At 47.3% G+C, this 15,155-nt stretch overlaps 1 protein-coding gene and 1 pseudogene across 5 annotated transcripts in view; one reads left to right on the top strand and one right to left on the bottom strand.

Moving 5' to 3' along the window:
- Nucleotides 1-1,937: 1,937 nt before the first annotated feature.
- Nucleotides 1,938-2,497, bottom strand: LOC122909972 (annotated as a pseudogene).
- A 6,732-nt stretch (nucleotides 2,498-9,229) lies between these two features.
- Nucleotides 9,230-15,155, top strand: part of ZSCAN31 (zinc finger and SCAN domain containing 31) — a 42,190-nt gene continuing 36,264 nt past the window's right edge. For 4 of the 5 annotated variants that reach the window (XM_044261251.1, XM_044261256.1, XM_044261250.1 and 1 more), the window contains exon 1: nucleotides 9,408-10,406. The gene's annotated coding sequence lies outside the window, so the exon portion shown is untranslated. Of the gene's footprint in view, nucleotides 9,294-9,407; nucleotides 10,407-15,155 lie in introns of those variants that run through there. The other variant, XM_044261248.1, reaches the window with a different exon arrangement.

Here is a 15,155-nt window from a genome sequence, read left to right as displayed (position 1 = left end):
AAATGCTTTCCACCACTGTTTAAAATTTCCCTTTTAGTCTCAAAGTACAGTCAGTCAATGATGGCCAGTGTAGTGGTCAGTGGACCTATCACGTGATCCTTAATGAAGCTGGACGAAGGCTGTAGAATTCAAGCTGTCCAGGAGACAACACTCACCTCTGTCTGCTGAGGCCTGGGATTCCAGAGATTCGCGCTTGAGCAGAGCCTTCTTTAGCTGCAAGTCGGTACTCCAGGGCCTCTGAGCTGGGGTCAGCACCGTCATCTTGCAACAGAGCAGCTGCCTCTGGTCACCACCGAGGACCTGGAAGTTTCACTTACCGATTCATCAGAACTTCTAGTATACTTTCTCTGTGCTAGTACTTTGTTTTCCAGGCACTCGTTCTAAGAACCTTATGAATCACGATTCACTGAACGCAGGTAGCAACAGCTCTATGAGCGAGGAACTACTATTATCTGTGCTTTTGTGCTGAGGAAATGGAGGCCCAGAGTTGAAGCAACTTGCCCAAGGTCAGCCAGCTAATCAGTGGTGATGCTAGTGTGGGGGGGTCAGGCAGAGGGACCCCAGAGCCCATGATCTTAGCCGCTGTCGCGTGCTCCCTCGTTACATACATTGTGCTCTTATGAAGACTTTGGGAGCTAGTGTTAAGTTTCCAGAATACTGCTGTCTTTTTGTATCTGAAAAGTTGAGGGCAACATTTCTTGCTTACAGGGCTTTGGGACCAATAAGGTGACAGTACATACAATCACCTAACTCAGAATGCTGTATGTGGTTTGTCCCCACAAAAAGCAGGCTTCCTTTCAGAAATTTATAAACAACTGTTTTCTAGTTACTTTCTCCCATGGAGCTCAGACTTAACCACTTCTGTGGAGAATGAGGAGCCTGAAGGTAAGACCCTTGAAACGACTTCAGTGCTCAAGGGCTGGCAGGCAGCAGATCCCAGTCCACAGCCCTGGGCACCAGGTCACTGCCTGGAGGGCTCTGCCACGTGTCCTCTGAAGGTGTCGCTCTCGACCCGCAAGAACGACATGTAGCCTGGTCTCTTGTTAATGTTGCTTCCACTTTATTCTCATACCACACTTGCTTATATGCAGTAGGGCACCCTATCAGAAGACAGATATTCTCAACACATCCAATACAGACCTGCTGCTAGGCTTCCCCAGTGTCTGCTTTTCCTCCCCGACATGGGCTGCCGCCGATATTGACTTGTTTACGTGGAGGTCTGTTTTGGCACCTGGCCAGGCACCATCTTGCAACGGCGGGGACTTCCTTGGCCACAGGCGGTCCCCAACAGAAGGAACATCCACAAGTCGGCATATGGAGGACACAAGCTCATAGAAGACTCAGGGCTGTTTTTGAGCCTGAGATTCTTGAACTCCCACTCAAGTGGTCCAGAAAAAAGCATTTTAATGATTCCTAGCCTCTAAGAGAAATTCGGCATTTCCTTTCATTTTAATGGAAGCAACAAACCAATGTGGTGTTAAGCCATAGGACTTAGTCACCAATAGATAGTACAGATGTTTTCATACCACATCACAGCCGGGCAGACATTGTCAAAGTCATTTATGCTTAAAAAAACTTGGAAACTCTTTCAGTTACTGGGCCTGTCCCTTGGTCTTACTATTTGGTGCATTAATTTTAAAGAACACATAGATAATTTTATCACTGAATTGTTTCACACTTGGTTAACTGTGTTTCAGTACAATCGAGTTCTGGGGCATCTGGGTGGCTCAGTGGGTTAAAGCCTCTGCCTTCGGCGCAGGTCATGATTCCAGGGTCCTGGGATCAAGCCCCACATCAGGCTCTCTGCTCAGCAGAGAGCCTGCTTCCTCCTCTCCCTCTCTCTGCCTGCCTCTCTGCCTGCTTGTGATCTCTGTCAAATAAATAAATAAAATCTTAAAAAAAAATACAATCGAGTTCTTTTCTAATCCTTCATGTTCTTAAAAATACCAGTACTCCGAAGGGGCAAAGAGGTTTATGATATGAAAAGAGACTGAGAACTTCTGGGTCTTCCAGAAACGACCCTCACTGCGGTGTTGAGACTTCAGGAAGAGACAGCTCGTCTCAGACACTAAGCCCTTGGCTCTACCTGCGGCCCTGGCTCCTCCAGATGCCTCTGCAAATACTCCAGGAGCACCACCGCCTCGTCCCCGCTCTCCGGCTGCTGCTGCCGCACCCAGGCCTGCAGCTCCTCGGGCAGGATGGTCAGGAACTGCTGCAGCACCAGCAGCTCCACGATCTGCTCCTTGCTGTGCGTCTCGGGCCACAGCCACTGGCGGCAGAGCTCCCGCAGCCGGCTCAGCGCCTCGCGGGTCCCCGGGGTCTCGGGGTAGCGGAAGCCCCGGAAGCGCCAGCAGGAGTTTTCTGAACACTGCACAGGGTTGGCCTCCCCCACCACGGCAGAGGCCTCTTCCTCTTCCTCCTTTACGACCAGAAGCCCAGTCTGGTTCTCTGCAGATTGGCCCTCCAGGGCTGTCCCTTCCTTCGATTCTCGAGACATCCTGGGCCAAGGCAGGGACTTGGGCCTCACGCTAGTGGGCAGCTGTACTTCTGCAGACGATTCCTGCACGTGGGAGAGCGGTATCAACCAGTGAAGTGTTAGTAGTCCCTCATCTCCCTGTGCCCAGGGCTCAAGGACATTGCTGGGGAGCTCTGGGAGCACTGCTACACCAACAAATCTGGCCAAAGTCCGTGAAACTGAGTCTCATCAAGTCTCTAGATCCAAATACCAGCAAACAGGTGAAATACAGAAGCAAATTAAATGAAGGTTTTTCAAATTGGCTACACATTGGAATAATTCGAGAACTTTAAAAATATCCTGATACCTTGGGTGAACCAAGATCAATTACATCAGTCTGTGGGGGTGGGGGGGGCCTGGGCATTTAATAACTTATATTTTTTTAGATGATTCCAATGTGCAGCTGAGTTTGAAAACTAGTAAGTTAAAGATACTAAAATAAGCAATCAGCTAACAGTGTGAGACATTTTATAGGACAGAAGACTGAAATTGTTCCATAAATATTTTTTTTTTTAAAAAAAGGAGGAGAAGGGGTAAGGAAAACTGTCATAGATCAAAGGAAACTGAGTTGGAGCACCTGCGTGGCTCAGTTGGTTAAGCATCTGCCTTCGGCTCAGATCGTGATCTCAGGCCCTGGAATCTCAGGGTCCTGCAATCGAGCCCTGGGTTGGGCTCCACCCTCAGCCCAGAATCTGCCTGTCCCTCTTCTTTGCTCCTCCCTGCCTCCCCAGCTCATACTTCCTCTAAGATAAATAAAATATTTAAAATAAATAAATAAGAGACTTAGTAGACAAATCAACCGAATGCAAGTGGTAAGTTATTTTCGGATCCTATAAGGAAAACCAGCTGTAAAAAAGACCTATTTCAGGGGACCTGGCTGGCTCTGTTGGTAGAACATGCAGCTCTTGATCTCAGGGTCATGGGTTTGAGACCCACTTTGAGTATAGAGATTACTTAAAAATAAAATCTTAAAAAAATCATCTCAAATAATTAGGAAAACTTGAACACAGCGATATTTAGGAATTACTGTTAATTTTGTTGAGTCTAATAATAAGATTACATTAAGGTCCTTTTTAGAAATTGACACTGAAGTATTTGTATTAATTGGTAAACAGATAAGATTGTCGCTGGGTTTTCTTCACTAAAAGAAAGAGTGAGAGAAAGATGAAAGTCGGGGAGAGAAAGAGGAGAGGGAGGGGATGGAAGAATGAAAGAAAATGGCCAAAAGACAGTGGTTATTGAATTCAAGGTTCATCTGAAATGTTGGAAATCCACCCCCTCCTGCATTTAAAAACCAAGTCCTACCTTCCTCTTTCCTTCCTGCATTAACAGTGTAAAAGCATTTAGGTGGGGTCACGGGAGGTGGGAGCCCACTTTGGGGGCCACTTTGGAGCCTATGTGGTGTGAGGGGGGTGTTGTGAGGGTGGGGAAGGCGGGAATGACGGGAGAACTACCACCACCTATTTCACATCCCTATTCACATGTCACCGCCTGTCCTATTTGGGGTTTCAGCCAGGGGAACGGAGTGAGAAGGCACCGGATTGAGAAACTTGTTAAAAAGAGGCCGTGTTGGGGCACCCCGGTGGCTCAGTGGGTTAAAGCCTCTGCCTTCGGCTCAGGTCATGATCTCAGTGTCCTGGGATCAAGCCCCGCATCGGGCTCTCTGTGAGGCAGGGAGCCTGCTTCCTCCTCTCTCTCTGCCTGCCTCTCTGCCTACTTGTGATCTCTCTGTCTCTGTCAAATTAAAAAAAAAAAAAAAGTGTTTCCTGGTTTGTTTAAAAAAAAAAAAAAGGCAGTGTTGGTCAAATAAGGAAATGTATGGAATGAGCAAAATTGCTCATTATCAGAGAAGAGAATTACAAATCCAGAAAAAACCCAATCTGGTGTGAACCCTGTAATTTGGATTGGAGTTAGCAGTGTTAATATGAACTCAATTTCCCACACTTAAGTAACAACACAGAAACACATAAGGTCTGTACTGAAGTACCTCGGGCCAGGATTCCGGACTCTCGAGCTCAGACGCGGGCACATGTCCAGCACTGGGCCAGACCCTCATTCCTAATACATGAGGCCCTACACCTTCACTGTTAAAAACCATTCTTGATCCTGCTGAATCCAGGCAGCCCCAAGGAAAAGGCATCCCCAAACTGTAATGCCTTGGGGATCATAAGCATCACAACACAAACCAGTTTGGGTCTTTGCTTAGGGACAGATTTTTCTGTATTTTACTTCTCCCTCTTAAAATAGAGACATCATCCATTACAAAGAGAACTGATGGAAGATAAGGTTTAAAGAAACATCAGAAAAGCCAAGACCACGCATGAGAGAAAATGCGCTGTCATAATTAGAAATAACCACAGTAATAACCATGGCAAATCTTTAAGCCGTTCTTACCCTGTGCCTGGCACTGTCTTAGGGGCCTTACTCACCGTAACTCACGGGTCGCTCACAAGCCTGTGGGTTAGGTGACCTCATTGTCTCCCCATTTTATAGAGCAGTCTGCCGAGGCACAGAACCTACACAAATGTAGGTTCAGTTCTCTAGGTAAGAGATTCTGAGATGTATGTGCAAGACATTTATTGAGTGCCGTAGAGAAGCACTATTGAGTGGAGAAGGAGGTTGAAAAGACACATCAACAAATTCTGCAGGGAGCTCTGGAATCAGAGCAATTGTCCTTGGGAGTGTCTTGCCTCAAAGCAAGGAGTCAACATTGCACAAAGCCCTCAGAAGTCAGTGGCCGCTGAACGGGACAGGCCATGTTTGGGGACATGATCTTGAGCTGTGGAGTTGTCATTGTGCCTGAATGATGTTTATCAAGAGCTTCTCATTCACTGAAGCAGCGGGGGGAATGTGTGCCTCAGTTGTGACAGAAGGAGATGACCACCAAGCTATAGATTCACTGCAAGAATCAATGACTGAAGTCTAATATCCCACATTTAGAGAGTGAAATGATACAGACAGGATCCACAATGGAAACGATGCAGTAAACAACCAGGTAGAAAACTGTGAGAGGGAGACGGTGCCCCAAAGAAGAGTGTGTTTCAAGGAAGAAGGAGTATTATTTTTTTTTAAGATTTTATTTATTTATTTATTTGAGAGACAGATCACAAGTAGGCAGAGAGGCAGGCAGAGAGAGAGGAGGAAGCAGGCTCCCTGCCTCACAGAGAGCCCGATGCGGGGCTCGATCTCAGGACCCTGAGATCATGACCTGAGCCGAAGGCAGAGGCTTTAACCCACTGAGCCACCCAGGCGCCCCAGGAAGAAGGAGTATTAAAAAACGGGAAAGGTTGCCAAGAGGCTAAGATGACAATTTGTCACTAGAGTTGGGAACGTGGAAATCAAGAAGTTTCAGCGGAATGGCAAGGACAAAAACAAATAAAAAAAAAAGATTTCGGTGGGTTTATAAAAGAAGGGGTATTTTTCCATTTCTGAAACATGAGCTTAATTATTCAGACCCACTCTCTTAGCGAAAACAACCTGTGCAGCATGCATTATTTAGAAGTAACTTCTTAAAAGCATTGCAGAGCTCCTAAGATAGTAAGGATTCTTCATGTAAAATCTAAGCAGAAGTGAAAGTTCAGAGAGGCGAGCAAGTACTTAGGCTGATTTTTATCCTGAGACCTTTCGCCAAACAACAACTTGATCTTCAGTCTGATGGTCTTTTTTTTTTTTTTTACGATTTTATTTATTTATTTGATAGAAATCACAAGTAGGCAGAGAGAAGGCAGGCAGGGGGATGAGGGTGGGAAGCAGACTCCCTGCTGAGCAGAGAGCCCGATGCGGAGTTCGATCCCAGAACCCTGAGAACATGACCTGAGCCAAGGCGAAGGCTTAACCCACTGAGGCCTCCAGCCACCCCCAGTCTGACGGTCCTGAAAGTATAAGACAAAGCTGCAAGCCTGCCTAAGGTAAGCATCTGCTAAGAGACCCTCCTTTGATAAACCCAGCTTCCATGGGGCAGATGCAGCCATGGACCCAAAGTAACCTGACTCCTTCCCACATCTACCGGCTGCAGACTGGAAAGGAAGTTGCCTCGGTATGAACAGAACAGAACAAAACAGTGCCTGACAATTGTAACTACAAGGTCGCTCTCGCACAGATTTGCTTTCCAAATCCACAAAACTGAGATGGGCCCAAAAGTCTCGAATCATGCATTCAGTTTACAGTTATTCGCCTCTTACCTGACAGAGGCAAATGCGAATCCTGTTAGGAGTACCCACTGTTCTCCTTGCTTTGAGTTTATGATACATACATTCTTCTATATTCTGTGTATAGATACGTATCTATATATATTCTCTATATATTCTGTATCCTCTATATACATATGTACATACATGTTTACATGTTCTACTTGCTTTGAGTTTAGTTCTTTATCTAGCTTCTTATGCTGAGAGGAAAGGCTATTGATGTGAGATCTTTCTTGTTTGATACAGGTGCTTACAGCTATCAGTTTCCCGCTAAGCATGGCTTTAGCTACATCCCATACATTTTGGTATACTGTCATTTTGTTAATAGGCATCTTGAAGTATTTTCTAATTTCCCTTGAAGTTTCATCTCTGACTCATTGATTACTTAGGAGTGTGTTGCCTAATTTCTAAATATATGTGAATTCCCCAAATTTCCTTTGATTATTGATTTCTAATTTCATCCCAGTGTGGTTGGAGAACATACTCTGTATGATTTTAATCACTTGAAATTCGCTGAGGCTTGTTTTATGACTTACCATAAATCTGTCTTTGAGAATGTCCCATGTGCATTTTAGATCTCCATGGTTTTTACTTCTTTGCTTGTTTAATACCAGTGTGATTACCGTACAGTGTTATATTAGTCTCAGATGTACAATGTGTGGCTCAACAATTCTGTACATTATTCAGTGCTGATCACAATAAGCGTTTCCTTAATCGCCTTCACCTGCTTCACCCTTCCTCCCACCACTGTATATTTAAGAGTGTGGTTTCTTTGTCTCTGTTTTTACTTTGATCATTTGTTTTGTTTCTTAAATTCCACACATGAGTGTGAAACCAGGGGCGCCTGGGTGGATCAGTTGTTAGGGATCTGTCTTCAGCTCTGGTTATGGTCCTGGGGTCTTGGGATCGAGCCCCACATCGGGCTCCCTGCTTGGTGGGAAGCCTGCTTCTCCCTCTCCCACTCCCCCTGCTTGTGTTCCCTCTTTCTCTATGTCTCTCTCTGTCAAATAAATAAATAAATAAATAAGATCTTAAAAAGAAATCATATGGTATTTGTGTTCCTCTGACTTTTTTCACTTAACATTATACGCTCTAGGTCCATCCACATCGTTGCAAATGGCAAGATTTCATTCTTTGTTATGGTTGAGCAATACTCTGTTCCATTTATATACATGAATATACTATTCTTCTTTAACCACTCATCTATCAATGGGCTCATGAGCTGCTTCCATATATTTGCTGTTGTAAATAATGCTGCTATGAACAGAAGGGTGCATATATCTTTTTGAATTACTGTTTTCATTTACTTTGGACAAATACCCAGTAGTGGAGTTATGAGATTATATGGTAGTTCTGTTTTAATTTTTCAAGGAGCCTCCATATTGTTTTCCACTGTGACTGTGCCAGTTTACATTCCCACCAGCAGAGCACAAGGGTTCCTTTTCTCCACAAACTCGCCAACATTTGTTGTTTCTTATGTTTTTTGAGTTTCGCCATTCTGACAGGTATGACATCTCATTGTGGTTTTGATTTTCATTTCTCTGATGATGGGTGATGTTGGGCATCTTTTTAGGTGTATGTTAGCCATTGGCATGTCTTCTTTGGAGAAATGTCCATTCATGTCTAATGCCCATTTTTATTCTATTTTTTTAAAAAGATTTATTTATTTGAGAGAGGGAGTGCTTGTGGGGGGAGGGGCAGAGGGAGAGAATCTCCAGCGGACTCTCCACTGAGCAGGGAGCCCCATGCAGGCCTCGATGCCACGATCCATGAGATCATGACCCAAGCCAAAACCAGGAGTTGGGCTCAAGCAGTTGAGCCATCCAGGCCCCCCTGGAAGAAACTTGCTGAAGGTTTACCCACATATCAACAAATATAAAATGTGTTTGATGGGGCACCTGGGAGGTTCAGTCTGTTAAGCGTCTGACTCTTGATTTCAGCTCAGGGCTGTGAGATTGAGCCCCGCGGTGGGACTCTCCGGTTGCTCCGGGGCTCCTCTCCCTGTCCCCGCCCCTCCCCCCATGCTCCCGCGCGCTCCTCCCGCATCCTGCTCCGAAGCTCCCCGGCCCTCCGCTGATGCTCCCATGGAGGTCCGCCAGCTCTCCCCCGCCTTCTCGGCCGCCCGTTCGGCTTAGCACGGGTGCCTGTGTCCTACGTGCACAGGTGGCTGCGCCGTAATCGACTCCAACGCTAGTTTCCTTTCACCTGCGCGTCAGCTTCGTGTCGTTACTCGTGCACCTGTCCGCGTCTCAGCCTCGGCTCCTCGACGCCGGACGACAATCGCAGCAAACCTGCATTCCAGCCTCACAACCGCCGTCTCCTGTTGTGCTGCCAACACCAGGGGCGAGCCCTGGAACTGGAGGGACCGCCGCGTTTCTGAGGCCGCCTGAGCGCAAAGGACTGGCGCTCCTGGGCGGGAGCCGGACCGAGGTGGCCACCGAGACGCAGCGCCCTCCGGCGTCCTAGAGGGGACAGGAGAGCCCTTGGCAGGCGACGGGGCTCAGGCTGCTGACGCACTTCCGGCCTTCGTGGCTGCTGGGGTGCGGGGCTGCTGCTCCCTGCCGGGGCTCCGGAGCGTCCCCGGTCGGGAGGTGAGTTTCGGGCCCGGGAAGAGTGAGGGTCCGCGCCTTGGACTAGGCGGGAGGAGCCGTGGGCGCTGGCCTGGCCCCCGGACGCCGCCTGCAGCCGAGAGGGGTGGGAGAGACCCCCGCGGGCGGGGCTCCGTGGCGGCGCAGGAGTGTGGGGCGGGGGACAGCCGGCTGGGACTGCGCCCCGTGGAGCCGCACCCCCATGCCCACCCGCTGGGTTTAGCCGGTGTTCGCGCTGTGAAGTGCTCTTTTCTGCCGATATTTCAGAGGAAATATCAAGCCTCGGGAATGGTCATTCCGAAATAGTTCCGCGCGTGTATCTTCCAAAATTGGCGTTTTGGGGCCGCGAGTGGGGCCGGCAGGACGGTCCGCGCGTGTGGAGCGCCCGGAGCGCCGCGCGACGCCCAGTCCTGGGCGCCTCGCCGCGTGCGTCTCTGCGGCCGGTTCGCCGCGTCGGACGCAGCTACGGACCATTCGCTGCGGGCAGCTGCGTGCGGGCTGAGAACCGGCCTCCGGCCCCGTCTCGTCCCGTCCACGGCCTCGTCGCGGGGAAGACCGGCCCGGCCCCCGGTAGAGGACGCCGCCTCCGGACCTGCCCGTTTCCTCGTGATGGTCAGTGGTTCCTCCACTGGGCACAACCGCCGCACGGTGGTTTACGGTTTTCGTATCTCTCTTGTTGCTAATACGCGGAAGCTAGCAAGAAAAATGCTCTTCCAGGATTTTCCTTCTTGATTTTAGTTAAGTAACAGGAAATTCTGTTACAAATTCTGCAGTTGTGTCACCTTTATCACGTGTTCGCTGGCTGACACCCAGCAGGCCCTGAGCAGCTGTGAAGTGAATTCTTTTGCGGGTGACGGGTAATGCACAGAAACTGGATATCGGACTGGGGATGAGCTCTCCGGCTTCCCTCAAGAGTGTACGTGTACCTACCTACTACCTACCGACACGTTCCCAACCCGCCTCCAGCAGGATGACTTCTGTTTCACCAAGCTGTAAATCTTCCCTGCCCCTCCGTGAGCTACAATCTCCCGTGCACACCCAGCTCATAGCACAGCTCCAGAAACATCTGTGCGAAGACGAAGCACTTTTTTACAAAGATGAAGCTGTTTTGCTTTTGTTAGTATCTTTCAAAGTTAAACTAACTTGAAGAATACAGTAACGTTATACATACGTGGAAGTCTTTCCAGATCCAGTGCAATATCCTCTACCCCCTTCTTTCAGCTCTTCTTTCCACTCTGGCTTTTCTGCTTCCACGGCGGCCCCCACCTTCCTTCCCTCAGCTCATTCACCGTCCAGGAACAGGGCTTCTTGACACATCAGTCCAGTCTTTTCACTTCCCTTCTTAAAAGCCTTCCATGACTTTTGCACTTAAAATCCAGGCTCCTGGGCCCTGCATGATCTGGCGTGTCTTGCCAGCCTCAGTTTTTACCACCTTCTCTCACTTGCCTGGATCCACTCCAAGCTCCTTTCATGTGTTTGACCACACCCCTTCTACCTCAGGGCCTTTGAACAGAGTGGGGTGCTCTTCCTGTCCCCACTCTGCTGGTTGCATGGGTCACTCCTTTTCACTCTTAAGGGCTCCACCTAGATGTTACCTCACCTCCCACCGCTCTGTCCTCATAGGTCCTCCATTTATTTGGTCCTCAGGGTTTGGTTGGTTTTCCTCACAGTACTTCTGTCACCGAGTCCTTATTTCATATGTCTGCCTCCTTACCCACTTTTGTTGTTGATGTTACTTTTAGTTTGTCTTTTCTATTGGAATGTAAGCACCAGCAAAACAGAGAGGGGTCCTCTCTTCTTCACCCTTGAATCACTAGTGCCTCCCAAAGCCCTGGAATGTCACAGGTGATCAGGGACCATCTGTTGAGTAAAATGAGTGAATAAATGGCGACGGTATCTGTCTTAGAACACAGTCAGGAACCAGGATATCAGGAGAAATCAAATAGGGAAACTTTGAGTGCTTAATATAAACTGCACCACATCTATGTAGTATATTTAAAAAACACAAGAGTTTTAAAGTCATAAGTTGTCAAAATTCCATTTCTTGGGGTTGTAGGATTGAAGTTCTTGGTAGAACGGAGGTCCCCCTCATGCCTCAGCTTCTAGAGGCGGCCTGCTTTCCTCTACCCGAGGCTCCGTCTTGCGTTGACAAGCCAGCAGATGTGCCTCAGATTCTCCCCATGCTTCAAATCTGATGTGCTCTTCTGCCACCAGCTCAGGAATCCTCTACTGTTAAAGAAATCATGCAAGTAGTTTAGCCCCACCCAGAGAGCAGTCTTGCTGTCATAAGGACAACTAATTTGTAATCTTAATTATGTTGCTGAGTGAACTTGGGAGACCCCAGGCCCTGAGGCTTTGACTTAGTTGGTCCCAAAGATATCGCCAAAGGTCTTGTCTCGTGACATAAGGAATTTAAGGACAGATACAACACAGTAATGACACCTTCTCAGAGATGTGAGCGCGCCAGTGCATTGCTGCCCACTGAAGTTTGGGTCTTTTTTACAGACAGTTGTCAGTAAGGGGTGGAATATTCATTTCCTGGGGCGGGGATTTCTTGGAAGCAAGGTTTCGTGCTAGTTTGATTTGGCTTCTTTTGGCTTTGTTTTGGAGTACTGCCAGGGTGGGCCTCTGACCTTCCCCACAGCTGACCATGAGCTCCTCCTTACTGGCCTCTAGGCATCCAGTTAGAGCCTCACTGACTGCCTACTCTGACAATTAGATCTTAATTATACCTTTTGCCATGGAAACAAACAGTCAAAAGAGAAATACTTGAGGACAGAGATCATGGGGCCATCTTTGAATTCTGCCTACCACAGTCCTATTTATTTATTAGGCAGTTGATAGACATTTGGGTTGTTTCTACTTTGGAGTTACTATGAATAAATCTGCTCTCAACATGTATTTAGTTTTTAGTGGAGTGAACACTCGTTTCTTTAGGATCTGTATCCAGGAGTGGAATTACTTAGTAACACCTGTGTTCCACTTGTTAAAAAATGATGACACTATCACTCAGTATCTGAAACTGGAGGACAGAGCTGAAGACGTGTGCTGACTAGATAAAGTCCTTCTGAACAGAAGAGATTGCTGATCTCTAGGCGCTTTGAGAAGCATGGAGTTCATTATTGCTGGGTCTTAATGGGGTCAAGGGGGCTGACATCGTCTGTGGAAGTGTGGTTTCATGGAATAGACTGTTGTCTGTTGTTGGGACTTAGATGTGTTTATTGGGATGAGTTATTCTGAATTGGCTGATTTTCAGAAGCTGTGGTGTCACTGATTGATTGACTTGCAAAAATACGTTCTCTGAAGTGAATTGTTGAAATGATTGAACAAACCGCATCTGGGCTACTGGACACCATGGGTACAGACCAAGCAGTCTTTTCCTAGGAATGAACGAATTTTTTCTCATTCTAAAGCTTTTTTTTTTTAAGTCTTTATTTATTTATTTGACACAGAGAGAGAGAGATCACAAGTAGACAGAGAGGCAGGCAGAGAGAGGGGGAAGCAGGCTCCCTCCTGAGCAGAGAGCCTGACGGGGGCTCGATCCCAGGACCCTGAGATCATGACCCGAGCCGAAGGCAGTGGCTTAACCCACTGAGCCACCCAGGCACCCCTCATTCTAAAGCTTTAGTAGATCTAAAGAATTTTCCGGGGGCATCTCGGTGGCTCAGTTAAGTGTCTGCCTTGGTCTCAGGTCATGATCTCCAGGTCCTGGGATTGAACCTCTGTGGACTTCCTGCTCAGCAGAGAGCCTGCTTCTCCCTTTCCCTCTGCCCTTTCCCCCAGCTCGTGTGCTCTTGCTTGCTCTCTCAGCTAAATAAATAAAATCTTAAAAAAAAAAAAAAAGAATTTTCCAAAATGTTATACTTTGAACTCTCAGCATTCACAGCTGGGCACTCCATTCGTTCCATACGCTTGTGATTCACCCTTAAATTGTAAGAAATGTATTCACTTTTCGAATTTTTTAAATGAAGTGTGTCATTGTTTGGTATTTCCCTTCTCCTGACAACAGGGACCTTAACACTCTAACATTGAACGGAACATGCACCACATCTTGTCATTATACGTTAGAATTTTAATTTCATACCCTTCCCCTTTGTGTAGTAAAACATTCTCATGCAAAAACGAAAGTGTGAGGAAGGATGGCCTTGGAGAAATTGCAGGTCGCCCCTGCCCCAACGCTCCTCTTCCGTCCCAAAGACAAACAGTGTTGCTTGGGAATTCAAATATCTTCTTTTTTAATACAAATGTTAGCATGTTAGTTACACTCGTTTCTCACCTTCCTCTTTTCAGTTAACTGTCTTGGCAGCCCTTTCATATTTGTCATAAAGAGCTCTCTCATGTTTTAAAACTGCATCGTAATGCAATAAACCAGCTCCTGCAGTCTGCGGAAGCCGTGCCCTGCGGGCCCGCGCGTGGCGTTCCCGGCCTTTTCCTGTCGCAAAGCGGGGCTTCAGTGATAACCGTGGATGTACGGCACTTTTCGTATGACTGAATGTATTACTTTTTAGGGATTTTTTTTGCCATAATCGTTTAAATTTACTGTCAGATTTCGTCAGTTCTTGGGCTTCCGTTATTTCTTGTTTCACACCTTCTCTCTGATTTCACTTGTATTTGCTGTGCTGCACCCTTGCCTTTACGAGGGGTCCGTGGGTGGCGTGTGACTTCGCTGCGCCCACTGCTTATTCTCTCTGGCTGCGGGCGGGTTCTGCGTTGTTCGTCCTTCTGCGCACTCTGCTTGTGTTCTGGACTCCGGTTCTGCTCGTCCGGTCCGTTTCCCTTGCAGGCCGTCCGGCTCCTCCTCTGACAGCTTTTAAGATCGTCTCTTTGTCCGCAACAGCTGCCGCTTCACTGTATTCTGTCTCCATGTGTGCTCTTGATCGGAGAAGTCACGCCTTCAGCTCTGGAAAATTCTTAGTTTTATTATCATCAGTGATTTATTTCTCAGCCATTCAGTACTTCCTCGTCTTCCGAAGCTCGTGTATCAAAGTCGTATTCTCTTGGCACAGGTCATTTCATCTGAATTGCCCCGTAGTTCCCGTTTCCTGCCGCATTCAGGGTGAAGTATTTAGTGTCGTCAGATACTGAACAGTCAAAAACTTCTGTTACTCTTCAGCTGTATCACTTCTGTGGTGTATCCTCTAGTGTATTTTCAGTGTCAAAGTTTTTTCTATTCTAAGATTTTGAATTCTTTTTTATATCTACCTGATGTTATTGGTTTCACTGTTTTGGTTTCACTGTAGTTTTCAAAATCACTTACTATAAAAATTTCTTGGACTATGGATAGAATAAATTTCATCCCAAGTGAATTTCTTTTTTTTATTTTTAAGGATTTTATTTCTTTGACAGAGACACAGTGAGAGAGGGAACACAAGTAGGGGGAGTAGGAGAGGGAGAAGCAGGCTTCCTGCCAAGCAGGGAGCCCGATGCAGGGCTCTATCCCAGGAGACTGGGATCATGACCTGAGCTGAAGGCAGATGCTTAACAACTGAGCCACCCAGCCACCCCCCCCCCAAAAAAAAAAAAGTGAATTTCTATTTGAATTGTTGATTGTCTTTCTTAGGGTTAGAGTTTTGCATGTTTTGGAATTTCTTTGGAATGGGAAAGCATTTTAGATTTCTCTTACTTCATTCAGCATCACATCTAAGACCCTTTCTGGGTCTTATGCCTAGGGCTTTCATGTTGCTGCCCTGAGCGGTTATTAGGTGGGCAGACCTGGTATGGGGCCAGCAGCTCTCAGCGTTGGTTACTGCAAATGAGGCTGGTCCTGTCCCTGGGCCCCTGGCCCATAGCTCCCGATAAAACCATAGGCCGAGTCAGCAGCAGATCGTTTTTTCCCTGCCGCACCCCTCACCCCCATGAGTGTGG

The sequence above is a fragment of the Neovison vison genome, chromosome 1 (assembly GCF_020171115.1).
Source record: "Neovison vison isolate M4711 chromosome 1, ASM_NN_V1, whole genome shotgun sequence".
Classification (NCBI taxonomy): Eukaryota; Metazoa; Chordata; class Mammalia; order Carnivora; family Mustelidae; genus Neogale; species Neogale vison.
The sequence above is the reverse complement of the archived record's forward strand: the minus strand, read 5'-3'. Positions and strand labels throughout refer to the sequence as shown.